This window comes from Neofelis nebulosa, chromosome 1 (genome assembly GCF_028018385.1).
Source record: "Neofelis nebulosa isolate mNeoNeb1 chromosome 1, mNeoNeb1.pri, whole genome shotgun sequence".
NCBI lineage: Eukaryota > Metazoa > Chordata > Mammalia > Carnivora > Felidae > Neofelis > Neofelis nebulosa.
Window position 1 is genome coordinate 235,748,654 of NC_080782.1, and position 27,355 is coordinate 235,776,008.

The 27,355-nt window shown below is 43.7% G+C and overlaps 1 long non-coding RNA gene across 1 annotated transcript in view; it reads right to left on the reverse strand.

The window, feature by feature from the left end:
- LOC131487800 (uncharacterized) overlaps positions 1 to 27,355 on the reverse strand; it is a 55,809-nt gene that overhangs the window by 12,713 nt on the left and 15,741 nt on the right. Inside the window, exon 2 of the long non-coding RNA XR_009249970.1 lies at positions 23,291 to 23,363. This is a non-coding gene — a long non-coding RNA (uncharacterized LOC131487800). The remainder of the gene's footprint in view (positions 1 to 23,290; positions 23,364 to 27,355) is intronic.

Consider the following 27,355-nt stretch of genomic DNA (forward strand, 5'->3'; position numbering starts at 1 on the left):
GTTAATTTGTTTCTCATCTCCTTTGGATTTTGATCTTCATACTACCGGCTGAAACAGTTTCTCCTTCCCACTTCCCACAAGGAAAACGATACCCTGAGGCCCGAGGTCACGTGCATTTGCCCAAGTTCACGTGGCTCATCTGCCTTGCGTCTCCTTTCCTTAAGATCTTTCCTATCTCTAATAGACTGATTTATAAGGAGGTTTAAATGATGGATAACTCCTTTACGTGTTCCTTCCAAGAACATGTATTAGTTTTATAAAAGAGAGTTTTGTGTTGTTTTGTTTTTAAAAAGAAAGAAAACAACATCTGTGTCTAAGAAATAACACCCTGATCTTAACACTCTTACACGTCCTATCCTCTGCACCTCTCCGGGAGAGTAACTACACAGAGCGCTTAAGCTGAGCCGTGGAGAAAGAGAACTAATGATAAGTCTGCACGCGAAGGTGAAGCGTTTTTGCAAATTTAAATAAATAAACCTAAATATTTACACTTAAAAGTGACAGCATCATCCACTGCATGGCTTTCACCTCATGATGACATCTGAACGAGGTGTGCGTCCTCCTAGGAGGCCCCAAGCCCCAAGAACAATATAAGGTGTATGTGTGGTCAGATACACGCAACCGCATTAACAGGAGCTGGTTGCACAGAATTTAACGATCACGTTCCCTTAATAACCACAGACCAATCTGTAGGATAACTAAATGCCCGATTCCTAGTAAACCACGAAGAGTTCAAAGAAAAAAAGCCTATGAGCCTAAACCTGGAAGGCCAGAGCCTTTGAAGTTCTTTTACAAGGCTATGGCCAGGGGAAGGAGTACTTTAAACTGAGGAAGCAGGAAGTACCTAGATAAAAAAGTTTGTGACATTTCCTAGGGGGGTGGTCTTTCTAGAAGCACTCTTCCAGGAAACCAGTCCTTTCCCACCTAGATGTTGAGGTTTCCTGAGAAAAAATAAATAACTTCTCCCTGTCGCAGCCAGGAGGGTCGGCCAGTCAGTAAAAAGCTAAAATAGAATTTGACCCACTAGATGTTATCAGCGCAAAGGAAGGGGAGGGGCGACTTTGAAGAAAGGGCATGGGGAGAGGAGGGAGTGCAGGCCAGCCATTTGGAGACCAAGAAGCAGATGGCAGGAATGAGGCAGGTGGCCAAGGGTATTTACTCATGCCTATGCGTGCTTCACCACTGGGCTCCGCTCTCCCGCGGAAAAGCACAGCTGGGCCCTGCAGACACTGCAGGAGACGCCTCCTCGGGCCACGGGAGAGGACTTCCAGTGAAGCCACTGAGCCCTGTGGCCCCAGCCCTTGAAGCCAAGCCACTCTCACACGACTCCATCTAGTTCAGAGCCGCCCCGGAAGGACCGTGGCCAGAGTCGAGTCGTTTTGCGTGGACCACAGTGCCCCCTGGTGGAAGTGCGCTTGAACAGCAACCGTCTGGGCAGGCCCCTGTGGGCAGCAGGCTGGGCAAGGGGGGTTGGGGGTGGGGTACAGCTCCAACCTGGTTGCAAAGAGATGTGGCTTCCTTTCCAGGCACAATGTTTCCATCTTCCCAAACACCAGATTACTCAGTTAAAATACGCTAGCTGCAACTATATATACACTATGCTTCCTTTTTAAGATTACCTCCTCCTTCCCCTCGTGTTCAGCTAAAGTGGACTTCCCATGGCATTTAAGGGGTTCCACCCTTCCCCTGGATGTAGATCACTCGGACGTCTCTCTTTCTCCATATTTTACCCGTATGCTCCTTAGATAGATATCCGTTCCCCTTGAGTCCCCAGCATGCCCCGCCTATTCCGATCCCAATAAACCCGGCTTGTCTGGTACCTTCTCTTCCCCGGCCCCCTTCTGACGAATCCTGCCAGGCCTGCGACAGAGGCGATGTCTCGCCGGGAAACCATCAAGCTTTCTTCGTGATTTTTATATATTTGTCCGAAGCTTTGAATACGTTGCTGGTATTGCAAAGGGGCCCTGTCCAGTCACTAGCGAGGTCGCCCGTGGCCAGAGGGTCCATGCTGATCTTTTGCCAGCACGGGGCTCTCTTCTAAACTCTAGGCAAATGGGTGCAGCCAGGCAACGGCTCAGCTCTTCCCTGAAAGTGAGAAGAACGAGTAAACGCCTTCCCATGTAGGAGTGTTGGTTTCTGAATATACCTGAGATTCAGCATTCTTCCTGAATAGACTTAGCGCCAGTATTTTGAGAGAAGTAAAATTAGTACTCACCTTAAACCAAGAAATTTGATTTTATGTTTGTGATAGTTAAGAGATAAAAAAAAAAAAAGATGCTGTTTTCCTCCTAATAATTTTATTTCCATACCTGTAGATATTTTTAGAGACCTTTTCCATAGAAGAAGTGAGACAAAGGTGGAGTTTCTCCGAGGTGTGAAGGAATGGTTAATAATGCCTGCCAAATTCGGAAACATTTGGAGGTTTCACAAAAGAAACCTTGCAATGTTCTTTTGATAACTGTAAAATAAAGTAGGAAACAGACCTTTATAAATACATAGGATAGAAAAACAAGTCACTGTAGTCTAAATACAAGATACAAGATAATTTTTTTAAACTTCCAGTGTAAAATATACCTCGGAACAACAACAACAAAAAATGTACTGAATTAACCCAAACAATTCTCGTCTTAGATGTCAGAGCCATGCGACTTCTGGCAGAGGGTCAGGGCGTGCAGGAAAATGTTAGCATCTGCGAGATGGGTTATAAGGTCTGTGAAAGAACCAATGGCCGCCTCAAATATATTTTGCCCCAAAAAATGTTTGTTTTTTGGAGAATTTCTGGAAACTACATTAGATCATTCTAAAAAATAATTCCTGGGCGTTGCCCTGTGGACAGCCAGCATAAACACTGCACCCCCTGGATCAAAGAAACTACCCCATCAAAGAAAAACTAGGCAATACCAGGAATTCAATCTTCTCAGGCTATTAAATAAATGCCACCAAAAGAAGAGGGAAGCATAGAATGTTTGGGAAGGAGGTGGCAAATTTGTTTTTAATGCTAAGAATTAAAAAGAATTTTTAAAAATAACAATAATAGTAGTGAAGTAACTAGTATTTCTTGAGCATTTTGGATGTCCCAGAACCATTGGCAAGGACCTTTACCTGTACTGTTTCATTTTAGTCTCACAAAAGTGCTCTATGGTAGGTACTACTTTTTTTTTATGTGTAATTTTTATTTCTTCTGAGAGAGAGAGAGAGAGAGAGAGAGCAAGCGGGAGAGGGGCAGAGAGAGAGAGGGAGAAAGAACCCCAAGCAGGCTCTGTGTGCTCACAGAGTCCTGATGCAGGGCTCGAACTCATGAACCATGAGAGCATGGCCTGAGCTGAAGTCAAGAGTCAGACACGTAACCAACTGAGCCACCCAGGTGCCCCTCCGGTCGGTCCTACGATAGCCCCACTTGACAGTTGAGAAAACTGAAGCACAGAGAGGTCACTACCTTGTCTAAGACCACAGAGGTGGTCTCCATCACGGCCTGCAATCAGCTGGGCCACGTTACCTCCTTTCTGGGCCGTCGAGGGTGCTGGCGCTTGTCAGCACTTGCTAAGAAGCACTCTTAAAGTGTTAACTCATTTAATGCTCACAACACTAGCCAATGAAAGCGGCAAGGTTGTAATCCCATATTACAGATGGGACACTAGGGCACAGAGAGGCCCAGTAAGCTGCCCAAGGCCACCCAGCTAGTTGAGGGCCACAGTGGAATTGAGACCCAGGCAATCTGAGCTCAGAAGCCCAAATCGTAGTCACTTCCTAGCACTACCTCTCGTGTAGAAAAAGAAATTGTGTTCAAAGAATTGCTTTTCGGGATTGCACCCCGTAGAAATAAGTCAACGACTGAAAGCACAGGAAGAATGCTTTCTTCGTTCACATTCATTTCAAACTCAGGAAGGACTGAAGAAAAACGTGGCAGGTGGCAGGGAATGCCCACAAGATGAGGTTTTGCATTATCAGCTACCGGTAATGCCAGCCCAAGTGACGTGGTGAAAGATTCGGGGCGGGGGGGGGGGGGGGGGGCGGTTCATGAAGTCAAAGAAGCGCCAGGCCGTTGGTAAGAGAGAAGCAAACCGGGACCTGAGCTTCTGTGCCGACCAGGGCCCCCAAATTAATTACTGAGTGGAATAGAAACAGTAAAATAATCAGGTGGTAATACCTAATTCCTCCCACCACAAAAGAAAAAAAAAAAGAAATTTACTCCAGGGCACTTGACTTCATCTTCCTTCGAGAGAAGAGTGTATCTGACCCTATGATTCACTACATGTGTCTGTCCTTCAACAGCTGCATCCATTACAGATGTGACCTTGAGAGAGGTGTTGGAAGAATGAACAGGAGTGCATTGTAGACAGTGAAAGCTAATTTTTTTGATAAACGCATATTCATGAAGTCCTTACAAGTCATCTCGGCTCTTGGCTGAACTGGGAGCCAGCTGTTGGTGCCAGCGATCGGAGCCAGTGGTTCCGGGTGGTGGTTGTGAGAACGGTTTCCTTCAGCTTGAAGGAACTGGCCCCTCCTTCCCACCTCCTATCTTACAACAGAAAATGAAGACCATCCCCAGAAGTTGCTTTGCTACAGTTGTGCACTTGTGGGTGATGTATTACACTATCAGCTGAATGCCAGTGGATCAATCAGGATAGAATGGGTTAGGCTACTGGAGCAATCACGTTCCCCCTCCCAAATACACACAGACAGACACACACACACACACACACACACACACACACACACCCCTCAATGGCTTAGCACAGGAAAGGTCTATTTGTAGCTCATACTACATGTGCAGTATGGATTACAGGATGTGGTGATGGGGGTGTTCTTCTTAGTGTAACCATCCAGGGGCCCAGCCTGCTGGGTTGCTGGAGGATCCCTCCAGGGAAATGCTTCCGTGATACTAGCAGAATGGGAACAGAATTGTGCACAAACTCTTAATGTCGCCTCCTGGGAGTGGCATACAACCTCCACCCACATTTCATTGGCCAGCACAGGTCACGCGATGTGCCTAACTTTAAAAGAGATAACAAACTTACCACGGGCCCAGAAAGGGAGAGGACTGGACTGTTTATTTAGGTACAGCCCACCTGCCCACCAGGTCCAGGTCAGAATCAGCACCTCGTGACTCCCAAAAAGGGTCCCCTTGAACTTTGAGATCTCAGACTAAAGGCCTGTGATAGGTTCAATGGGTTGGTGTCTACACAGAACAGACTGGTAGTCGCCAATGAAGAGAGAGAGAGAGAGAGAGAGAGACAAGGACAACGGAAACATACTGTGCAGCTCTAGGTTGAAGAACTTGCAACTGAATCCTGGGGGTGCCGGAAGTTTGTGGGCCCTGAGGTCTCAGAGGGAGTGGCCGAGGGGGACTTCAGGCTGAGGAGAAACTTGAATCTATTTTGCAAACAACCCTGTGACACTTAATAAAACATGATTCTTAATGATAATAGCAATGATGATAATAATAATAATAATAAAATGTGGTCCTTAATGAAAATAATCAGGTGAAAGGCAAAAACTCAGCCCTGGCAGAAGTTAGCATTTGGCTGACGAGGACTGAATGACTTCGGCCTCCATCTTTGACTCACTGAATTTCCCACAGCCCTGGTGTTCTCTGTGCCAGAACGCTGGGGCACAACGAACTTTCACTCCTGATAAAGTTTAACTAGAACTTTTTGTGAAATTAAACACCCGGCAGGCCCAGGAAGATGGGGAGAAAAATGAGAGCTCGTCACGAGAGGGACAGACTCGTGACACCGTCCATCCCCGAAAGGAGGAAGTCGTCCGTCGGGCCTGGATTTCTGACCACTGGGAACACGGTTGTCTCCGATGAAACTCTTGAGTTATGCACTATCTATGCCAATCTCTTTTGCCTTCTATAACCCCACGAGAAAGGATAAAGCACACTTTTAGACCTCAAAACGAGGATTCAGTCTGACTGATGACCATGCCAAACAGGTTGACGGCTGAAAGGGTAAGGTGATTAGCTCCGGCCGTCTTCCTGTGGCTCAGGGCTCTCTGCTCTGCGGCCAGGAGCCAACGTTTGCTTCTCTCCTCGCTCTAATCTCTCTCACCACTCCCGTGTTCCTCAGACCTCCACTATCAGCATCACCTCTGACCTTCTTCGAAATAGAGCCTCAGGCTCCGCCCGGACACCCTAAACCACAATCTGCATTTTAACAGTCCCCAGATGATACGTAGGCGCTTTGAAGTTTGAGAAGCTTTGTTCTCCAGAGTTTTAAACCATTCCTGAAAGAAGCCTTTGCTACTTACTGTTCTCTGTCGAACAGAAGAAAGAGGAGGGGCCGACTTTCCCCAGCCTGCCTTCTTTCCCATCTTGTTGTCAAATGGTCAAATTAACCCCAAACACTCAGTTGAGGATTCTCCTGCCTCAGAGCCTTTAAAAACCCGTGAAAGGCAAATAACCATGTGAATTCACTTCTATGCGGAGTCTTAAAAACAAAACAAGTGTATAAATAAGCAAACAAAAAGCAGAATCAGACCCATGAATACAGAGAACAAACGGATGGTTGCCAGAGGGAGACCGGGATGGGCAAAACCGGTGAAGTTGGAGGGGGGTGCGGGGGGGGGGGGGGGGTACAGGCTTCCACTTAGGGAGTGAATAAGTCACAGGATAAAGGCACGGCATAGGGAATATAGTTACTGATATTGTAATAACGTTACATGGTGACGGATGGTAGCTACGTTTGCAAGCACCGCATAATGTATACAGTTGTTCAATCGCTATGTTGTACAGCTGAAACCAATGTAACGTTGTGCATCAACTGTACTCAAATTAAAAGTGTAGTTGTCTTTGCGTGAGTAGAACAGCATGAACAGAACTGCACTTAACTGTAGACAACTTCACCTCAGTATGCCCCCGTAGAAACGAATAGTAGGATTTTTCCCTTTAAATATGTTGCCTCCATAAACAGCGTGCTTACTTCTCCCCTTAGGCGCACACATCTGGCCACCTTATTTGGAACTTTATTCTCTCCCTCCACCAACATTTGCCAAGTACAAACAAGCATCAGTGACAGTTTACGTAACACGTGTTTCTATCTACAGGGATTCGATGGAATGTTGTCTTTTTTTTTTTTTTTTTTTTTTTTAATTGCGTTGTTTGTTTTGCTTGAGACTAGCTGGGCAGTCTGGACTATGTCCTGCTTCACTGTTATACCCATCTGGTCTGGTCTCGTATCCATGTCTGAAGGCTGAGAGACACCACCGGGAAAGAAAGCTCAAGTGGCCCATTCTCCATTTTTAAAAAGTTAGGAACTGTCACGCTTCACTTTAAGATATTAATGCTCGGTGCCAGCGCAGTTTAAATTGAAAATAAGGTTTTAGCGTGCTAAGGAAAGTGTTGGCATGCTGTGCGTGTCCATTACATCTCCACTTGCTTTGGGACTTTAAATGAGGCAAGAAAACAGATGCTGTGCTCAAACTCAAGAAGCCTGCATTTAAAAAGGTGTTTTGCCTGTCTTTGCCATTTGCTTCCAAATGCAAGACTCCACTTTCTGCCCTCAAGAGATGAAGTTGGTCCGGTCGATGCACACGCGTCTTTCAACATTACCGGTGGCGACCCAGAAACTGTGTTGCCTGGCGGATTTCCATGACATACTGTTCTCGAAAGCCTTTAAATAATCCCTAGTAAAACTGAGAGACTACTTGCGGGTGACAATAGGGCTGGAAGTGATATGACGTTTGTACGTGATGAGCCACTCATTTTTGTGAAATAAAGAATCTTGTGAAAAGAGGAATTATGACTCGTATTTACAACAACTTTTCGTAAACATCCCCAAATTCCAGGCACAAGACAAAAGGCATGACTCATATCACAGTAGGCATTACAGCCAGGGAAGTGGCCCTTGTGAAGATTGCTTCCCTAATGCCTGAGAATGGCTCTGAGGAGATCTGTAGGAAGCTGATAATAGGTACTTCGTTGAGCATCACCAGTCAAAATCTGCTTTTTGATCAAGAGCATTTCCTTAGCTAAAAATGTCCTGTTTCCAGACCTTAATGTGATTTTTTTTTTTTAGTGGATTACCATTGAAAAGCCTGAAAACTGGGAAAAAAAACCCCAGTATGAATGATCATCATTCTTCCACTTGTGCTGTCACTGGAATCCTGGCGATGAGACGATCCCGATGGAGTTCTCCCGCATACTGTGGTTTTCAGGGGGCTGGAGGGTGCTCTCCCTCTAAATCTCTCCTCAAGGGCTTGTCAGCTGGCCAAGACCTCACCTGCCGGAGGCGTTCCTGTGAATAAAGGCGACAGGTGCACACAGCACTTGGCTTCAGAAGTCACGTTCAGAGGCCCTACTCGGTGGAGGGGATGAGGCATGTGCATTTTTACAAGTGTTCCAGATGGTTCTGGGGAGGTGATCCTCCTATAAGTTTAGAGAAACACTGGATAAAACCTCGATAATTCTTCATCTTAAAAAAAAAAATGTGTATCAAACCCCAGAATATAAGTGGTGATGAGAATGTGGAGAAACTGGAACCCTCGTTCACTGTGGGTGAAATAAAATAGGACAATGGCTATGGAAAGTGGGAGGGTGGTTCCTCGAGAAGTTGAATGCCAAATTACCGTATGATCCGGCAATCCCACTTCTGGGTATGGGCCCAAAGAATCGAAAGCAGGGTCTCAAAGACATATCTGTATGCTCACGTTCACAGTGTTATTTGCAATAGCCAAGAGGTGGAATCAACCCAACTGTCCACTGACGGGATGAACCGATAAACAAAAGATCACACACACACACGCACACACACACACACACACACACACACACACACACAGACACACCGGAATTTTATTCAGCTTTAAAACGTTTGGAAATTCTGGTTCATGTGACCACGTAGGGCATTGTGCTAAATGAAATAAGCCAGGCACAAAAGGATAAATATTATAAGATGCTACTTTTACATAGGTACCTAGAGGAGTCACAGTCAGAGGCAGGAAGTAGAACGGTGGTTGCCAGGAGCTAGAGGGGAGGGGGAAGTCGGGAATCATTGTTTTCAGTTCTGCAAGATGGCTGGTGGTGATGATCACACCACAATGTGGCTGTACTTATTACCACAACGGCACACTTACAAATGCTAAAGATGATAAGCTTCATGGTGTGTGTATTTTACCACAATTAAGTATTATAATTAAAAATATTCCAAGCCCCTGAGAGAGAAAGAACATTATGCAAATCATAAAGCACTGGCTCCGTGAGTTTGTATTTCGGGTGGGTCAAAACGCACTTAAGGACTCCAGGATTTAGAGAGCATCAAGAAATTAGTACACGGCACAGCCAGGATCTGAATCCAGAGTCCCCTGGCCCCGAAACCCCCACGCCCATCCCCTCCGCCCCCTCTGGCTCATTTCTGTTTAGACGTAGAGGAGGATGAGAGTCATCTTTGGGGCCCATGCCTGAGGCCTATGTTCGGATCACTGAAACACAGGGCAGAGGTTGCAAAAGTGGGAAACTGGGAGGAGAATATTACGGAGAAGAGGATTTGTTGGAAATGTTGGCCTGGCACTGGAGAGGGTGGGTTTGGGAACTGTTGTTGGGCTAATTAAAAGTAGAAACAGAAAGTAAATGAGCTCAGCAGAGATGAGGGGGGCGGAAAGCAGCACTGGGGAGACAGAAGCCAAGAGTCAGAGCCAGAACCTGCAGAAATGACAGCACTGTGTTTAGGAAGCAGACCAGGAAGCAGGGTCCAGTGATGGGGAGAAAAAAGAGGTAGGGGGAGCCTCACGGCCAGATTCTTCCACGGCAAACTACAACTCCAGGGGCTAGTTGTGCAAACTGGTATTTGTGTACAGATATCACAGGCTCCACATGTATGGAATCTTCACAACGGCTATGCAAGGTCACATAGAGAAGTGCTGTTATTTTAATGTTATTTATTTATTTATTTATTTATTAAATGTTTATTTTTGAGAGATAGTGAGAGAGACTGAGTGTGAGCGGGGGAGGGACAGAGAGAGAGGGAGACCCAGAATCCAAAGCAGGCTCCAGGCTCTGAGCCGTCGGCACAGAGCCTGACGTGGGGCTCGAACTCACGGACCGCAAGATCGTGACCTGAGCCGAAGTCGGTCGCTCAATCGACCAAGCCGCCCAGGCGCACCTGTTCTTTTCATTGTATAGACAAGCAAGGTGAACCACAACAATATTGGCCAGTTTCTCAAGGTCATAGGCCAACACCCAAGGCCAAATCTTCTAAGTTCAGAAGCCCTTTTCTTTGCATTATGAAGAGGCCGGGGCACAACAGCCAGGTGCTGGTAATAATGGGATGTGTCACTGGCAGGAACAAAAATGTTGATAAGGAAAACAAACTGGGGGCCCCTGGGTGGCTCAGTCGGTTAAGCATCCGACTTTGGCTCAGGTCATGATCTCGCGGTCTGTGAGTTCGAGCCCCGCGTCGGGCTCTGGACTGACGGCTCAGAACCTGGAGCCTGCCTCGGATTCTGTGTCTCCCTCTGTCTCTGACCCTCCCCCATTCATGCTCTGTCTCTCTCTGTCTCTCAAAAATAAATAAACGTTAAAAAAAATTTTTTTTAAAGAAAAACTGTAAGTCAATCTGCTTTTCACATCAACACACACCAACAATTCGCATTATGCACCTCTGCAAAAAATCTTTTTGTACGACAGGCTATAAACAGCTGCCACCGGTGTTGGTGACTTTTACTAATTCAGGTGAGCTGCACATGAGCACACTTGAATTACTTAACCTTCCATAATCACTGTATTCTCTATGGAAGTTAATTTGGAGGATCCCCAGTTATTCCGACTTACATGGACTCATCAACATGCAGCCATTCTGACGATAAACTGGTAACAGCATGGCCTCGCTCAAGTTCGCTTTGGGCCAGTTTTTGTCTCCAGCCCTGTACCATGGCATGCGGCTGTGTTTCAACAGCAGACTCAAAATAAACAACGACAGGACAATAACTGTGAAGACGAAAAGCCAGAACTTGCGTCCCTTCAGTTTCATTATTTTATATGACCACGCGGAATTTTTCTTTGTGCTTAAAACGTGGAAGAGTGAAAAAGTGCAGTGCAATGTTTTTGTCTGATACGTGCACATTTTAGTTCAGAACCCAAATAATTTACTACAGTTGGGTATCTTTGAAATTAAAATATATTATTTTTAATAGAGAGAATAACGATTGCTACTTATTACTGACCAGTAGAGGAAGTAATTTTGTCCGGTAGAGAACACCAATGTTGGTGGCAAATGCTCCAAACCACCGCACTGCCCAAGCTAGACCGCAGCACGACCCTCCCACCCTCCCCATGCCTCCATGCCCAGGCCCCGAGGTGGGGGATGGTGGGGATGCCTGGCTGCACTGAAAGGTGGGGGCCGCGGTCAGGCTCCGCTCTTTTCCCCTCTGCTCCTCTAGTCAGTCTGCAGAGACCCCCAGCAAGGAAGCCCTCTAGCTGCCAGGGCTCCCAGGCATCTGCCCCTGATATGTCACCAGCCGCCTTTTACCAGAAGGACACAGTGCAGAAGGCTTTGGGAAGTGAAAAATAGCTGCTTCTCTCAAACAGCCCAGAGATCCATACTCTGGGATGGTTAAAAATAACCCCAAGGTCCAGGGGGAGACGTGGATCTCAGAGAAGCATTTGTCCCAGGGAGCACACACAGACAGCAGTCCATTTCCTCAGATGTAGCTTAAAATAGTAATGGAGGAAGCCAGCAGTTTTAAATTCATCACTGAAAATTTTCCATATGCGGGCCGCCTGGGTGGCTCAGCCAGTTAAGCATCCGACTTCAGCTCAGGTCATGATCTCGCAGTCCATGAGTTCAAGCCCTGCATCGGGCTCGTGCCCACAGCTCAGAGCCTGAAGCCTGCTTCGGATTCTGTGTCTCCTCCTCTCTCTGCCCCTCCCCCACTCATGCTCTCTCTCTCTCTCTCTCTCTCTCTCTCTCTCTCTCTCTCTTTCTCTCTCTCTCTCTTAAAAAATGAATAAATAGGGGCGCCTGGGTGGCGCAGTCGGTTAAGTGTCCGACTTCAGCCAGGTCACGATCTCGCGGTCCGTGAGTTCGAGCCCCGCGTCAGGCTCTGGGCTGATGGCTCAGAGCCTGGAGCCTGTTTCCGATTCTGTGTCTCCCTCTCTCTCTGCCCCTCCCCCGTTCATGCTCTGTCTCTCTGTCCCAAAAATAAAAAAACGTTGAAAAAAAAAAAATTTAAAAAAAAAAAATGAATAAATATTAAAAAAAATTTTTCATATGCTGTCACAAACACCTTTTTTGGTCTTAGACAAAATTGACACTTATGTTCCCATACTATACTTTGCTTAAGTTCTATAATTACCTATAACACACACACACACACACACATAACGCACACACACAAATACCCTTATATATACCCACTGATGTACATACATATATCCACATACACAATATTAATACTACATTGTTCAGATGTATATAAACACATGTTTAATAACTATATATTTATATGTGCATATTAATCTGGTCTCATGTATATCTACATACATGTCTATTTATATCTATAAAATCAAGCAGATGATGGTTGGGAATAGTCTTTGGAAGAAAATCTGATATGTAAACGCAATGTATTTTTATTATACATCATTGGGCGAATTTGCAGAAATGCAGAAAAGGATCCACTTTCTCCTAGAAGTTAAAAATGTTGGGGCACCTGGGTGGCTCAGTCGGTTAAGCGTCCGACTTCAGCTCAGGTCAAGATCTCGCTGTCCATGAGTCCGTGAGTTCGAGCCCCGTGTGGGGCTCTGGGATGATGGCTCGGAGCCTGGAGCCTGCCTCCGATTCTGTGTCTCCCTTTCTCTCTGCCCCTCCCCCGTTCATGCTCTGTCTCTCTCTGTCTCAAAAATAAATAAATGTTTAAAAAAAATTTTTTTTTAAAATGTTTTTTTTTAAAAGGTTCATTTTCAAAAAAAATTAGAAGAAAATAATTCCTAGTAACAGAGGACATACAGATGAATATAAGTCATGAAAAAGAATGTATTTTGACATTATCATCAACTGAGTAGTAAACTGTCAAAGGTATGGGGTAAGTATAGACCAAGTAAAGGTGCAAACACTGCCTAGTGACCACCGAGGGAATGTTCTAGTAGTGCACGTGGATCAAAAGTTTCTAGATAAGTTCCGCATCCCCAAGGACGGTCCTGAACCTGTTAATCCCTGACCAGTCAGCCAGTCCTGGGTTTGCAGGACAAATCTAGTTCAGACTTTGAATCCCAAAACAGGATTGGAGTTGCTTTAGGGAATCCTAGAGAGAGGGCAATTTAGTCTCTGTAGAATCTCTTCAGGTTTTTAAACTGATTTCATACCATAAATCCTAATTCAGCCCAAATCTGTGCTGGCTCCCATAAGATGCCCCCCAGTGGGCTTCTAGAACCTCCCCGATGCCCCAAAGCCTTGAACCTTGATCAAAGCCAGAGAAAACGGTAGTCAGTTCAGGCAGCCTGGTCTTGCCTAGTGAAAATTCCAGAGTGTTGGCTTCAGAGCTATCTCACAATTCATGTCAAGCCTCCCTGTGGTCTTTCACTGGACCTAGTACCAACCTCGGCAGGATGCTTAATTCCTTCATGACATCTTATTGCAGATAATAGTCCCAGAGGGGGTAGGGAAAATGCACACTGCTCTGCCAGCTCTCCACTGTGAGGCGACAGAAGCCAGGAGATGGATCTGACAGTGGAATTCTGCTGCTTTCTGCCTAACTCTGGAAAGGTTTTCTTCCAAATCTTTGAGAGTTTCCTGTGCCTGTTAGGTAGGTTACGTATTTGGCTCAATGTGACTTTTTTCTTAGGCACATATACAGGACTCCTAGAGGAAACGGTACAGACATAAATATACTAACTTCTTGTTGAGGCTATAGGTTCTGTGAACAATAACAGCTGCCAGTATGAACAGCACAACTGAGACAAGTTACCCTTTTTGTATTAATATTACAAACATAATCATTATGTTTACTCCGTATCTGCTTCCAAGGTGTTCAAAAGACTTTTCAGATGATTTGTAAGAGGTTCTCAACCCGCTGGCTGTACCAAGATTGTTTTGGGGGAACTTGGTCCAAGGCAGCTGGAGATTTAGTCTCCTTTCTACATCTTCCTCCAAAGTCACCGTCTTGCAAAACCAGGACCAATAAGCGGAAATCTTTAACTGGTGCCTGTCAGAGGCCACGTTGCCTTTAATGACAAGACAAAGAGAGATAAAGAGATTCCCACAGCTGGGGTCGCCCTTGGTAGCTGGGCCTACATTTTGCTTTGATTTCCAGAAGCAAGGCTTCCATCATCTGGTCCTCCCTAATGTGACTGATGGTCTCCTTTCTGGATATATCTCCCACGATAATGACAAGTTTTAGTCTGAATATAACTCATCTCTCCATCTGCCTTGTCATGGCTTTAGACCCAGATTTTCTTCCTTTTTACTTCTTTCCTATTCCCCATGGTAGAGTGCTCTGCTGAGAACAGATGCTCAATAAAGAGTAAATTCTTAAATTCACCCCACTGTAATTTTTCATTTCTGTGATTTTGGTGACCTGAAATCCTTTCTTGGTTTGTACAAGAAGGGTAGGCAGAGAGAAAGTGAAACTGTTTCAGGTCCCTGGGAGCTGGGGCAAAGAGCTAAGTTGGGCCTAAGAACAGCAAAATCAGGCACATGATGTGTAACTTTCACTTTTATTTGAGCCCCTGCACACTTTGACTATTTAAGGAAGAGCTGTCAGGTGACAATGGATTAGTACAGGCAGGTCCTATAAAAGGAACCTTAGAGACCACCTAGTCATGCCATTTACCTCCACTGAATATCCTCCAGTGGTAGTCACTGTTAATTGTAGAAATCTATGCATTTTGAGGAAGCTTTACTTAAAGACTACATGTTAGGCCACAAAATAGGTCTCAATCAATTCAAGATTAAAATCATACCAAGCATCTTTTCTGACCACAATGGCTAAAACTAGAAATTAATTATAAGAAGAAAACTGAAAAAAACACAAACATGCAGGGACAAACAACGTGCTACTAAACAATCAATGAGTAAATGAAGAAATCAAAGAGGAAATCAAAATATAATTCAAGACAAATGAAAATGGAAACACAACTTTCCAAAATCTATGGGACATGACAAAGGCAGTTCTAAGAAGAAAGTTCAAAGTGGCACAGGCCTACCTCAAAAAAACAAGAAAAATCCAAATAAACAATTTAACCTTGCACCTAAAGGAACTACAAAAAGAACAAATAAAACCTAAAGTTAGTAGAAGGAAGGAAATAATAAAGATAAGAGCGGAAGTAAATGAAATAGAAACCAAAAACAAAACAAAAAAAAAAAACAACAATAGAAAAGATCAATGAATCTAAAAGCTGGCTTTTTAAAAAGATAACCAAAATTGATAAACCTCTTGCCAGACTCATAAAGAGAGAGAGAGAGAGAGAGAGAAAGAGAGAGAACCCAAATAAATAACATCAGAAATGAAAGGAAGAAGTTACCCACAGAAATACAAAGAATCTTAAGAGACTATGAATATTATGAATAATGTATGCTAAAAAATTAGAAAACATAGAAGAAAGAGATAAATTCCTAAAAAATACCTTCTAATACTGAATCACAAAGAAACAGAAAATCTGAATAGATTGATTATATGTAACAAAATTGAACCTATTTTAATTTTTAAACTCTCCAAAAAGAAAAGTCCAGGACCAGAGAGCATCACAGGCAAGTTCTACCAAGTCTTTAAGAAGAGCTAACACCTATCTTTCTCAAGTTATTGCAAAAAATTGAAGAGGGAGGAACACTTTGAAACTCATTTTACAAGGCCAGCATTACCCTGATACTGAACCCAGGCAGACACCGCACAGAAGAAAATTATAGGCCAATATCCTTAATGAACACAGATGCAAAAATCCTCAACAAAATATTAGTGAAACAAATTCAACAATATATTAAAAGTATCATACACTATGATCTAGTGGGATCTATTCCAGGGAAGCAAGAATCTTGGTTCAACATCTGCAAATCAATCAACATGATATACCACATTAACAAAATAAAGAATAAAAATAATATGATCACTTCAATAGATGCAGAAAAAGCATTTGACAAAATTTAACATCCATTTATGATAAAAACTCTCATCAAGGTAAATATAGAAGCAACATACCTCAACATAAGAAAGGCCAGATGTGACAAACCCACAGCTAACATCATACTCAACAGTGAAAAGTTGAAGTCTTTCCCTCTCAAATCAGTAACAACACAAGGACGTCCACTCTCACCACTTTCATTTAACATAGTATTGAAAGTCCTAGCCACAGCAATTAGGCAAGAAAAGGAAATACAAGTCATTGGAAAAGAAAAATTGGAAATTGGAAAAGAAAAAGTAAAATTGTCACTATTCGCAGATGGCATAATATTATATATAGAAAACCATAAGGACTTCACTTCAAAACTGTTAGAACTAATAAATAAATTCAATAAAATCACAAGATACAAAATTAATACACAGAAAGAGTAATTTTTCTATATGCTTATAATGAGCTATCAGGAAGAAAAATCAAGGCTATAATCCCATTTACAATTGCATCAAAAAGAATAAAACACCTAGGAATAAAGTTAATCAAGATGAAAGACCTGTATTCTAAAAACCATAAGACATTGATTAAAGAAATAGAAGATGACACAAATAAATGGAAAGACATTCCATGCTCATAGACTGGAAGAATTAATATTATTAGAATGTCCATACTATCCAAAGAAATATACAGATTCAATGCAATCCCAATCAAAATTCCACTGGCATTTTTCATAGAACTAGAACAAAGAGTCCTAAAGTTTATGTAGAAACACAAAAGATCCCAAAAAAAACCAAAGTAATCTTGAGAAAGAAGAACAAAGCTGGAGGTATCATGCTCCCTGATTTCAAACTATACTTCAGAGTTATAGTCATCAAAACAGTATGGTACTGGCATGAAAATATACATATAGATCAATGGAACAGAATAGAGAGCCCTGACATAAACCCACATATATATGTCAGTTAATCTATAACAAGCTGCAAGAGTATACAATGGGGAAAAGATGGTCCCTTCAATAAATGATGTTGGGAAAATAGGACAGCTACACGCAACAGAATGAACCTGGACCAATATCTTACACAATATACAAAAATAAATTCAATGTGGATTAAAGACTCCATATAAAACCTGAAACCATAAAACTCCTAGAAGAAAACATAGGCAGTAAGCTCTTTGACATCAGTCTTAGCAATATTTTGAGGGGTCAGTCTCCTCAGGCAAGGGCAACAAAAGCTAAAATAAACAAATAATATTACATCAAACTACAAAGTTTTGCACAGCAGAGGAAACCATCAACAAAGTGAAAAGGCACACTACTAAATGGAAGAAGATATTTGCAAATTATACATCCAACAAGGGGCTCATGTTTAGAATATATTTTAAAACTTACACAACTCTTGGGGCGCCTGGGTGGCGCAGTCGGTTAAGCGTCCGACTTCAGCCAGGTCACGATCTCGCGGTCCGTGAGTTCGAGCCCCGCGTCAGGCTCTGGGCTGATGGCTCGGAGCCTGGAGCCTGTTTCCGATTCTGTGTCTCCCTCTCTCTCTGCCCCTCCCCCGTTCATGCTCTGTCTCTCTCTGTCCCAAAAATAAATAAAAAACATTGAAAAAAAAATTAAAAAAAAAAAAAAAAAAAACTTACACAACTCTTGTCACAATGAGCACTAAATAATCTACAGATTATTGCTGAATCACTAGATTCTACACCCGAAGCTAATATAACACTGTATGTTAACTATACTGGAATTAAAATTTAAAACTTAATAAAAAAAAAAAAAAACTAAGCTGAGAAATCCATGGCCGAGTATTGTGACATTTCTCCTCAGCCAAGTAACCAAGTGAGTAATAACAGAATGATGAACACCTACGGGGAAAGATGTCTCATAATTAACAAGCCACTCTGCCATATTAAAATAACAAAAGTAAGGCAAACATATTTGGGATTTTCAAAATTGCCATAAAATAAACAGAAATAATTCTCACCCCCCAAAAAAAAAAAGGATACAACTTAATATCAAAAAAGCAAACAACCTGATTATTAGATGGGCAGCAGATATGAATAGACATGTTTTGCAAAGAAGATACAGATGGCCAACAGGCACATGGAAAGATGCTCAACATTACTAACAGTCAAGGAAATGCACATGGAAACCACAATGAGGTGTCACACCTGTCAGATTAGCTAGAATCAAAAAGACAAAAAATAACAAATATTGGTGAGTATGAGGAGAAAAGGGAACTCTTATGCACAGTTGGTGGGAAAATAAATTGGTGCAGCCGCTGTGGAAAACAGTATGGAGGTTCCTCAAAAAATTAAAAATAGACTATCAGCAATTCCACTCCTGGGTATTTATCCAAAGAAAACATAAACACCAATTTGAAGCGATCTATACACACCTGAGTTCACTTAAGATTTATGGCCAAGATTTGGAAGCAACCTAAGTGTCTGTCAACAGATGAATGGATAGGGGCACCTGGGTGGCTCAGTCAGTTATGCATCTGACTCTTGATTTCTGCTCAGGTCATGATCTCACAGTTTATGGGATAGAGACCCATGTCAGGCCCTGTGTTGACAGCATGGAGACTGCTTAGGATTCTTTCTCCTTCTCTCTCTGCCCCACCCCCACTTTCTTTCTTTCTTCCTTTCTTTTTTTCTTTCTTGCTTCCTTTCTTTCTATCTCTCTCTCTCTTTCTTTCTCTCTTTGTCTCTTTCTTTCTCAAAATAAATAAACTTTAAAAAATAGATGAATGAGGGGTGCCTGGGGGCTCAGTTGGTTGAGTGTCCAACTTCGGCTCAGGTCATGATCTCACGGCTGGTGAGTTCGAGTCCCACATCGGGCTCTGTGCTGACAGCTCAGGGTCTGGAGCCTGCTTCAGATTCTGTGTCTCCCTCTCTCTCTTCTCCTCCCCTACTCATGCTCTGTCTCTCTCTCTCTCTCTCTCTCTCTCTCTCTCAAAAACAAATAAACATTAAAAAATTTTTTAAATAGATGAATGGATATAGAAGATGTGATAGGAATATTATTCATCCATTAATATAAATGAAATTTTGCCATTTGCAATAACATGGATGGACCTAGAGGGTATTAGGCTAAGTGAAATAAGCCAGACAGAGAAAGACAAAAGACAAATACCATATGATTTCCCTTATATGTGGAATCTAAAAAACAAACAAACAAAAAAACAAATAAATAAAAGACATAGACTCATAAGTACAGGAAACAAACTGTTGAGTACAGAGTGGGTAATGGTTGGGGGGCAGGCAAAACAAGTGAAGCAGATTAAGAGATACAAACTTGGGGCGTCTGGGTGGCGCAGTCGGTTAAGCGTCCGACTTCAGCCAGGTCACGATCTCGCGGTCCGTGAGTTCAAGCCCCGCGTCAGGCTCTGGGCTGATGGCTCGGAGCCTGGAGCCTGTTTCCGATTCTGTGTCTCCCTCTCTCTCTGCCCCTCCCCCGTTCATGCTCTGTCTCTCTCTGTCCCAAAAATAAATTAAAAAAAAAAAGTTGAAAAAAAAAAAAAAAAAAAAAAGAGATACAAACTTGCAGTTATAAAATAAATAAGTCGCTGGGATGTAATATACAGCACAAAGAACATGGTCAATAATATTGTAATAACTTTGATGGTGATAGATGGTAACTACACTTATTGTGGGTATCATTTTATAATGTATAAAATTATCAAGTCACTACGATACACAGCTGAAATTAATAGGATATTATACATCAATTATACTCCAATTAAAAAAAAAATTGGGGGGCACTTGGGTGGCTCAGTCGGTTGAGCGTCCAACTTCGGCTCAGGTCATGATCTCGCGGTCCATGAGTTCGACCCCCACGTCGGGCTCTGTGCTGACAGCTCAGAGCCTGGAGCCTGCTTCAGATTCTGTGTCTCCCTCTCTCTCTGACCCTCACCCGTTCATGCTCTGTCTCTTCTCTGTCTCAAAAATAAATAAACATTTAAAAAAAATTTTTTTAAAATCTTGACAAAACTGGAAGAGGACTTCAACTCTCTCCATTTTGACCTCCATCTGTACCTTCTTTATTTTTTTTAAGTTTATTTATTTATTTTGAGAGAGACAGAGACAGAGTGAGCGGGGTAGGGGCAGAGAGAGACTCCCAAGCAGGATCCATGCTGCCAGCCCAGAGCCCAACATGCGGCTCGAATACACAAAATCGTGAGATCATGACCTGAGCCAAAACCAAGAGTTGGATGTTTAACTGACTGAGCCACCCAGGCAACCCTGTGCTTTGTAATTGATTAAGTTCTTTCCAGCTTCTCTCTTAACCCAGGCAATAGACCCTGGGAGCAAAGCATCCACGATGGGAACTGAAAATGCCCCCTCGAGCAATATGACTGCCCCCATGTGACTGACCCCAGGACAAGGACTAACCTGACCTTCACTGCCCACCTACATGTACACACTGTCCCACATTTTCCTTACATAAACCTGGAAGGACTTTCAGCACTTTGGAGACAGTCTTCGAGACGTCAACGCACTGTCTTCCTGGTGTTGGCCTCACTGAAATAAATTCCTTTCTTGTTTCACCACCGCTCATCTCTCTGCTTTTGGATTTTGTCAGCGGTGAGTGGCTGGACCTGGTCTGTTTGGGCCCCCCCCCCCGAGCCAGGTGCTCTTCACCCCTGCACCCTGTTTGTAAGACAACAACAACTACAACAGAAGCTCTAGGAGAGCCGGGCCCTTGTCTGTCCATCCTCCACACTGCTGCGTCCCTAAGTCCTGGCACAGTGTTTGTGCCCACTATATAGTAGGAGCTCAATAAATGCTGGGGAGAAAAAAAAAGAAAATAAAAAGGTAGATAGAGAGAGAGACGCCAGGGATGGGCAATTAGAAAGAAGGCCATGTGACGACATAGCAAGAAGGGTCTCAGAAGAAACGAGTGACCCCACTGGCACCCTGATCTTGGACTTCCAGCCCCAGATAAGAAAAGAAATGTCCGTTGCTTAAGCCCCCCAGTTTGTGGTATTCTGTTAGGGCCACCTAGACCCACTCGGCCAGTGTTGGGACTTGAGTTGTCCCCTAGGAAGGAACATCCTGTTGGGTGAGGCAGCTCCCTTCACTTGAGGCACTTATTTCCCAGGCAGGGTGTGAGCAGGCAGCCCAGCGGCCGGGGCTGGGTCCTGCAGGGTCTGAGCTGTACCCCACGGCATCCTCCACAGCAAAGCCCCGTGACAGTGCAGTGACCCACGAGGACCGGGATGTCTATAAGGGAAATAGAGCAAGGAGGAGGACACTATTAAATCAACTTGGTGACTTGCCATCAAATACAGGCTTTAAAATCTTAAATAAATCTGGATTCATAGAGCAGCGTGTCAGAATCTGAATCTTAAAGATCATCGTGTCGAACCCCTTATCTAAGCGATAGGGGCCAAGAGGCTCAGAGAAGTCGAGATTCTCTCAAGATCTAGAGGCAACGTGAAAACCAAGGTGGACCCGAGATTCCGGCTTCCTGATGTTTTCTAAGATATCCTGTCTAGCTAAAATTGGTTTTATAGTCACTGCACCTACGTGGCTCTAAATATAATTTAAAGCTTCCAGCTTGAAAACAAAGCCAAACGTAAACCATACTGTGTGTAAACTTGGCAGGGTCACGGCTATGACTGTGTCCCAGTGAGGAAGCCTCCCAAGACCTCAGGACTCATGGCACAGTATGATCTGACCGACCCAAAACAGCAGAAAACATGGGGGTGAACCATTTTTTTGCTTCCGGGTGGGAACAGGATAGAACACATCTCTCTCCCCTTATTTCCTTCCCTCCCTCCTCCTATTATTCCCCCTCCTCCGCTCCTCCTTCCCTTTGTTCTCCCTCTCAATTCTGTCACGTTATCTGCACATCTTGAGTAATAGAATCTCATTGTTTGATCTAAGGGACCAGAGTTTTAGTCCAGAGATGATAAAGCTCAAGAGTTGAATAGCTATCAGCCCTCCATAATAAATGTTACTTTTCTTTTTTGCTGTCCTATTTGTGCCACATCTCCTTTACAAGTCAATTTTTTTTCTCCTATACACGTTTTCCCAGAACAACTAAGAAATCCTTATTGAGGCAGTGCATCCCAAATCCTACTATTAAAGGCTTTGGGCTTCTTTTAGACGTCCTGACAGAATTTTCTCCAGAATGCCGTTAAGGTGTCCAGAGTGGACTCAGTTGCCTGAAAGCAACAGAAACTCCTGACCCAAGTGACTGAAACAGTAATGAATGAATCTTCTCACACAAAACTAATGACAGAGGGGAAGTAACTCTCTCAATGAAAAGGGTATGTTGCTAGATGAGATACGAAGAGCAATGCTGGAAAAAAATGAAAGAACTGATAAGTTGGGGGCAAATGCTTGGCCCAAAGTTGAGGCAAAGCCTGAATCCAGAGAAGGAATGCTCAGCCACTTTGCTCCAGGGCATAAGAACTCGGGTTCTGAGGCCTCCCCTAGGGAGAGGGAGAAATCAACGCCCAGGCAGGGGTCTTACTGGGGTGCTTCCTATGGCTGATACCCCCAAAAGTCCCCTGTCAAGGAAAGTGTGAACCAGAAACAAACCTTCCCATCCCCTACGATCCTAGGGGAACTTGGAGAAGGTTGCTGGGCTCTGACTACAGAAAAGGAAAGAAAAAGAAGAAAGAGAAAGAAACTGTCCTGGAGGGGTCTTGACTGCAGCCCCATCCTTGTTGCCTGGGGCAGATTTGCAGGCCTAGTTCCCTTCTGGAATCTCAAGCCAGGAATTGGGTTTAAGGTGTCACTGACCAGTAGAGCCCCCAGGTATCTGGCAGAAGCAAATATAAATCCTCTATGGAGGAAGTACCTCTATCCCGACCACCCAGAAGCCCTGGATACCATTTTTCTAAGGCCCACGGTCCCCGCAGAGATAAATGGCAAATCGGGAAACGAGGTTCCGGGAGAAAAGGCCAGCAGAAGCAAGGAAGAGCAGACACAGACCTGCACAAACTTTTAGAAATCTATCAGATACAAATTGTAAACCAACTATACTGCTGAGTTTCAAGACATAAGCCAAGTCCACAGGAAAGGCTGTTCCACTGTTGCAGCTGAACTCCACAGTTCAGCACCTCAACAATTATGTCAGGCATCTTAATACTTCCTGTCTTTCTACCTTGGCCTCCAGCCTGAGCAACCTGTTTGTCCTCCACCAGCTCTCCTCATGATCACAAGATGGCTGCAGCTGCTCCCGGTTTCACAACCACACAACCTCCAGAGGCAAAAAAGAGAGGGTATGTTTCCACGTACCTCTTTTTAAGACTGAATCTTTGCAGCTGGCTTCAAACACTTCATGGGCCGGGATTTCATCACACACGCATGACTAAGGGAATTACAGGGAAGGAGAATAACTACATTAGATCAATAATGAGTCAGTTGCTGGGACGAGGGATGGTGGGCCCACCCTAGAGCTGCTGTGGAGGAGGATAAATCCATACACAAAACGCAAGCTTTAACAGCAAGGTTAAAAAAATGTGGTGGGTTAAAAATAGACCTACCCTATGACCCAGCAATAGCACTGCTAGGAATTTATCCAAGGGATACAGGAGTACTGATGCATAGGGGCACTTGTACCCCAATGTTTATAGCAGCACTCTCAACAATAGCCAAATTATGGAAAGAGCCTAAATGTCCATCAACTGATGAATGGATAAAGAAATTGTGGTTCATATACACAATGGAATACTACGTGGCAATGAGAAAAAATGAAATATGGCCTTTTGTAGCAACGTGGATGGAACTGGAGAGTGTGATGCTAAGTGAAATAAGCCATACAGAGAAAGACAGACACCATATGGTTTCACTCTTATGTGGATCCTGAGAAACGCAACAGAAACCCATGGGGGAGGGGAAGGAAAGGAAAAAAAAAAAAAAGAGGTTAGAGTGGGAGAGAGTCAAAGCATAAGAGACTGTTAAAAACTGAGAACAAACTGAGGGCTGATGGGGGGTGGGAGGGAGAGCAGGGTGGGTGATGGGTATTGAGGAGGGCATCTTTTGGGATGAGCACTGGGTGTTGTATGGAAACCAATTTGACAGTAAATTTCATATATTAAAAAATAAAAAATTTAAAAAAAATTAAAAAAATAAAAATGTGGTGGGGAGGGGTGTGGACAGAGGTAGGAACATATCTTCAGCAGCCTCCCCTTCCCGGGTTTTCAAATGTGCAGTCTGCTGATAACATTTTCCAACTCTAGGACTTTTGGCCTCTAATCATCTGACAGTTGCTCAGCTGTAGATTATTACCTCTGTTCTCCCCCCCCCCCCCACCAAAGAAGCTACTTTAGCACATGTAGGATGAGTGCATGGCTTTTGCCACCCTTGGGCTGATCGTTAACATTTAATATGAGGGGCGATTGGCTGGCTCAGTAAGTGAAGCACATGACTCTTGATCTCAGGGTCGTGAGTTCGAGACTCACACCGGATGCACAGATTACTTTTAAAAAAGTTGCGAAACATTTAATATGATACTCCGCTAGTTCTGTTTTCCAGATTCTATGTTATGTTTTGTGAGGAAATGACACTTTGCATAATCTACTGCCAAGGCACGGAATTTGCTGACAGGTTTCAATTCTGTATGAATCCACAGTAAGAAGGTATTGTCGGGTATTGAGTTTTGACGATTGAAAGGTTAAAATATACATCTGAAAGCTGAGAAAGAGTTAAAAATCAACGTGCGGAAGTTAAAGAAAGGGAAGGGGCACTTCGTGGCCTTTCTGGGGTTGCCAGCGTAGTACAGAGATTGACGTTTCAAAGGTGTAGCTCGTTAACCTCCTTGGGCCCCAGCTTGGCCAGAGAGAACAGTTACGGAGTTTCATGCAGAATGCCACTTCTCAGAGGTCCGGGAGGATCACACGTCCCCAGGGCCCACATCCACACTGATCCACTGAGCCTCCCCTGGCGACAGTCCTGTAAATATTAGAGTGACCACACATCCCGGTTCTTGCTGTGCACCTGTCGTCTGGCATCCCTGTCACTCTAAGCAATGCCCGTGTTTGGAAGAGAAAATATATGGTCATCTTCCCCAGAATCGTGACATTTTCTACATCCTATAACTCTGTTTGCACATTATTCCTGATCCCCATCTCCACTACTGACCTACCCCACACAACTTCCTGTGGGCGGTGGGCACCTCCGTGGGGAAGCCAGGGTATGGAGATTAGACAGCCCCCGGGATCCTTGCCCCAAACTCAGGGCTACACTTACTTTTCTGGGCCCTGCTTTTAGAGTGTTATCATTTCTACTTTCGTTATCATTGCTTCCTCCGACAGACCCCTTTTATTACTACGGATAGATTTGCCTTGGAATTCAAAATGCCTGCCTGCACACCTCCCCCACACTCCTCTCCCTTTACGTTTATCTGCTATACATTATTAACCCTATATATCAGACTTGCCAACCAGAAAAGTTCAGCTCCCCAGTGAAATAATAACTATTTTCTAGGGATTCTGACTTTGCGGGAAAGTTAAATTTGAAAACTTCTAGTAACCCTTTCAACTCCAAAATGTTCTGGCCCTAAATGCCTAAAAGAACACAGGGCACTACCCCCCAAGGTACCATATACAGCTACGGACTGAAGTGTGTTCCCCTCAGATTCGTACGTGAAGCCCTAACCCCCAATGTCACGAGTTGCGGATAGGGTCTTTAAGGGAGTAATTACAGTTAAAGTCATAGGGATGAGACCCTACTCCAATATGACTGGTGTCCTTGTAAAAAGAGGAAGAAACACGAGCAACGTTGCCACTCAGGGGAAAGACCATGTGAGGACAGGGTGAGAACAGGGTGTCTACAAGCCACGCACAGGGGTCTCAGCAGAAACCAAACCTGCTGATACTTTGACCTTGACCTTGCAGCCTTCAGAACTGTGAGAAAACAGATGTCTGCCGTGCAAGCCTCCCCGTCTGTGGGATTTTGTTACAGCAGCCTGAGCAGACTGATATACACACAAAAGAAGGGGGAGATCTACTTCTTTCTTACTTACAGCTTACTATCCAGTCACGGTGCTCAGACATAGAAAGAAACAAAGTACAGCAAATACTTCAAGTGTTTTGTAATTTCCCTGGTGGATGACTTTCATCTTCTTTAAAGTATTCTTTAGCCCCTATCTTGGTCTGATCTATGCAAAACTGCTGTATGTCAATTTTGTGTCTTTGCATGCTGTCACTGTCAGTCAACTACGTGCCTTGGGATTGCATGGATAGCTCCCAATATGCTAACCTCGGATTCCCCTTGACTTTGGTTGTTTTCAACCCAAGTTAGTTAAAATATAGTGTAGTATTGGTTTCAGGACTAGAATTTAGTGATTCATCACTTACATATAACACCCAGTGCTCAGCAATCAAAAAGAATGAAATCTTGCCATTTGCAACTACGTGGATGGAATGAGAAGGTATTACGCTAAGCGAAATTGGTCAGTCAGAGAAAGACAAATATATGACTTCACTCATATGAGGACTTTAAGACACAGAACAGAGGAACACAAGGGAAGGGAAGCAAAAATCATGTAAAAACAGGAAGGGGCACAAAACATAAGAGACTCTTAAACATGGAGAACAAACAGAGGGTCACTGGAGGGGTTGTGGGAGAGGGGATGGGCTCAATGGGTAAGGGGCACTAAGGAATCTATTCCTGAAATCATTGTTGCACTATATGCTAATTTGGATGTAAATTAAAAAAATAAAATTAAAATAAAAAAAATAACACCCAGTGCTCATCACAACAAATGCCCTCCTTAAAGCCCATCATACATTTAGCCCATCCCCACTACCACCTCCCCTCTAGAAACTCTCAATTTGTTCTCTGTATTTAAGAGGCTCTTATGGCTTGTCTTCCTCTGTTTTTTTTAATCTTATTTTTCCTTCCCTTCCCTATTTTCATCTGTTTTGTTTCTTAAATTCCACATAATAAGTGAAATCCTATGATATTTGTCTTTCTCTAACTTGTTTTGCTTAGCATCATATATAGATCACATCTTCTTTCTCCATTCATCAGTTGATGGGCATTTGGGCTCTTTCCATACTTTGGCTATTGTTGATATTGCTGCTATAAACGTTGGGATACATGTGCCCCTTCAAATCAGCATTTTTTTTTTATCCTTTGGATAAATGCCTAGTAATGCAATTGCTGGGCCATAGGGTAGTTCTATTTTTTTTATTTTTTGAGGACCCTGCGTACTGTTTCCCAGAGTGGCTATACCAGTTTGCATTACCACCAAGAGTGCAAAAGTGTTCCCCTTTCTCTGCATTCTTGCCAACATCTGTTGTTGCCTGAGTTGTTAATTTTAGCCATTCTGACTGGTGTGAGGTGGTATCTCATTGT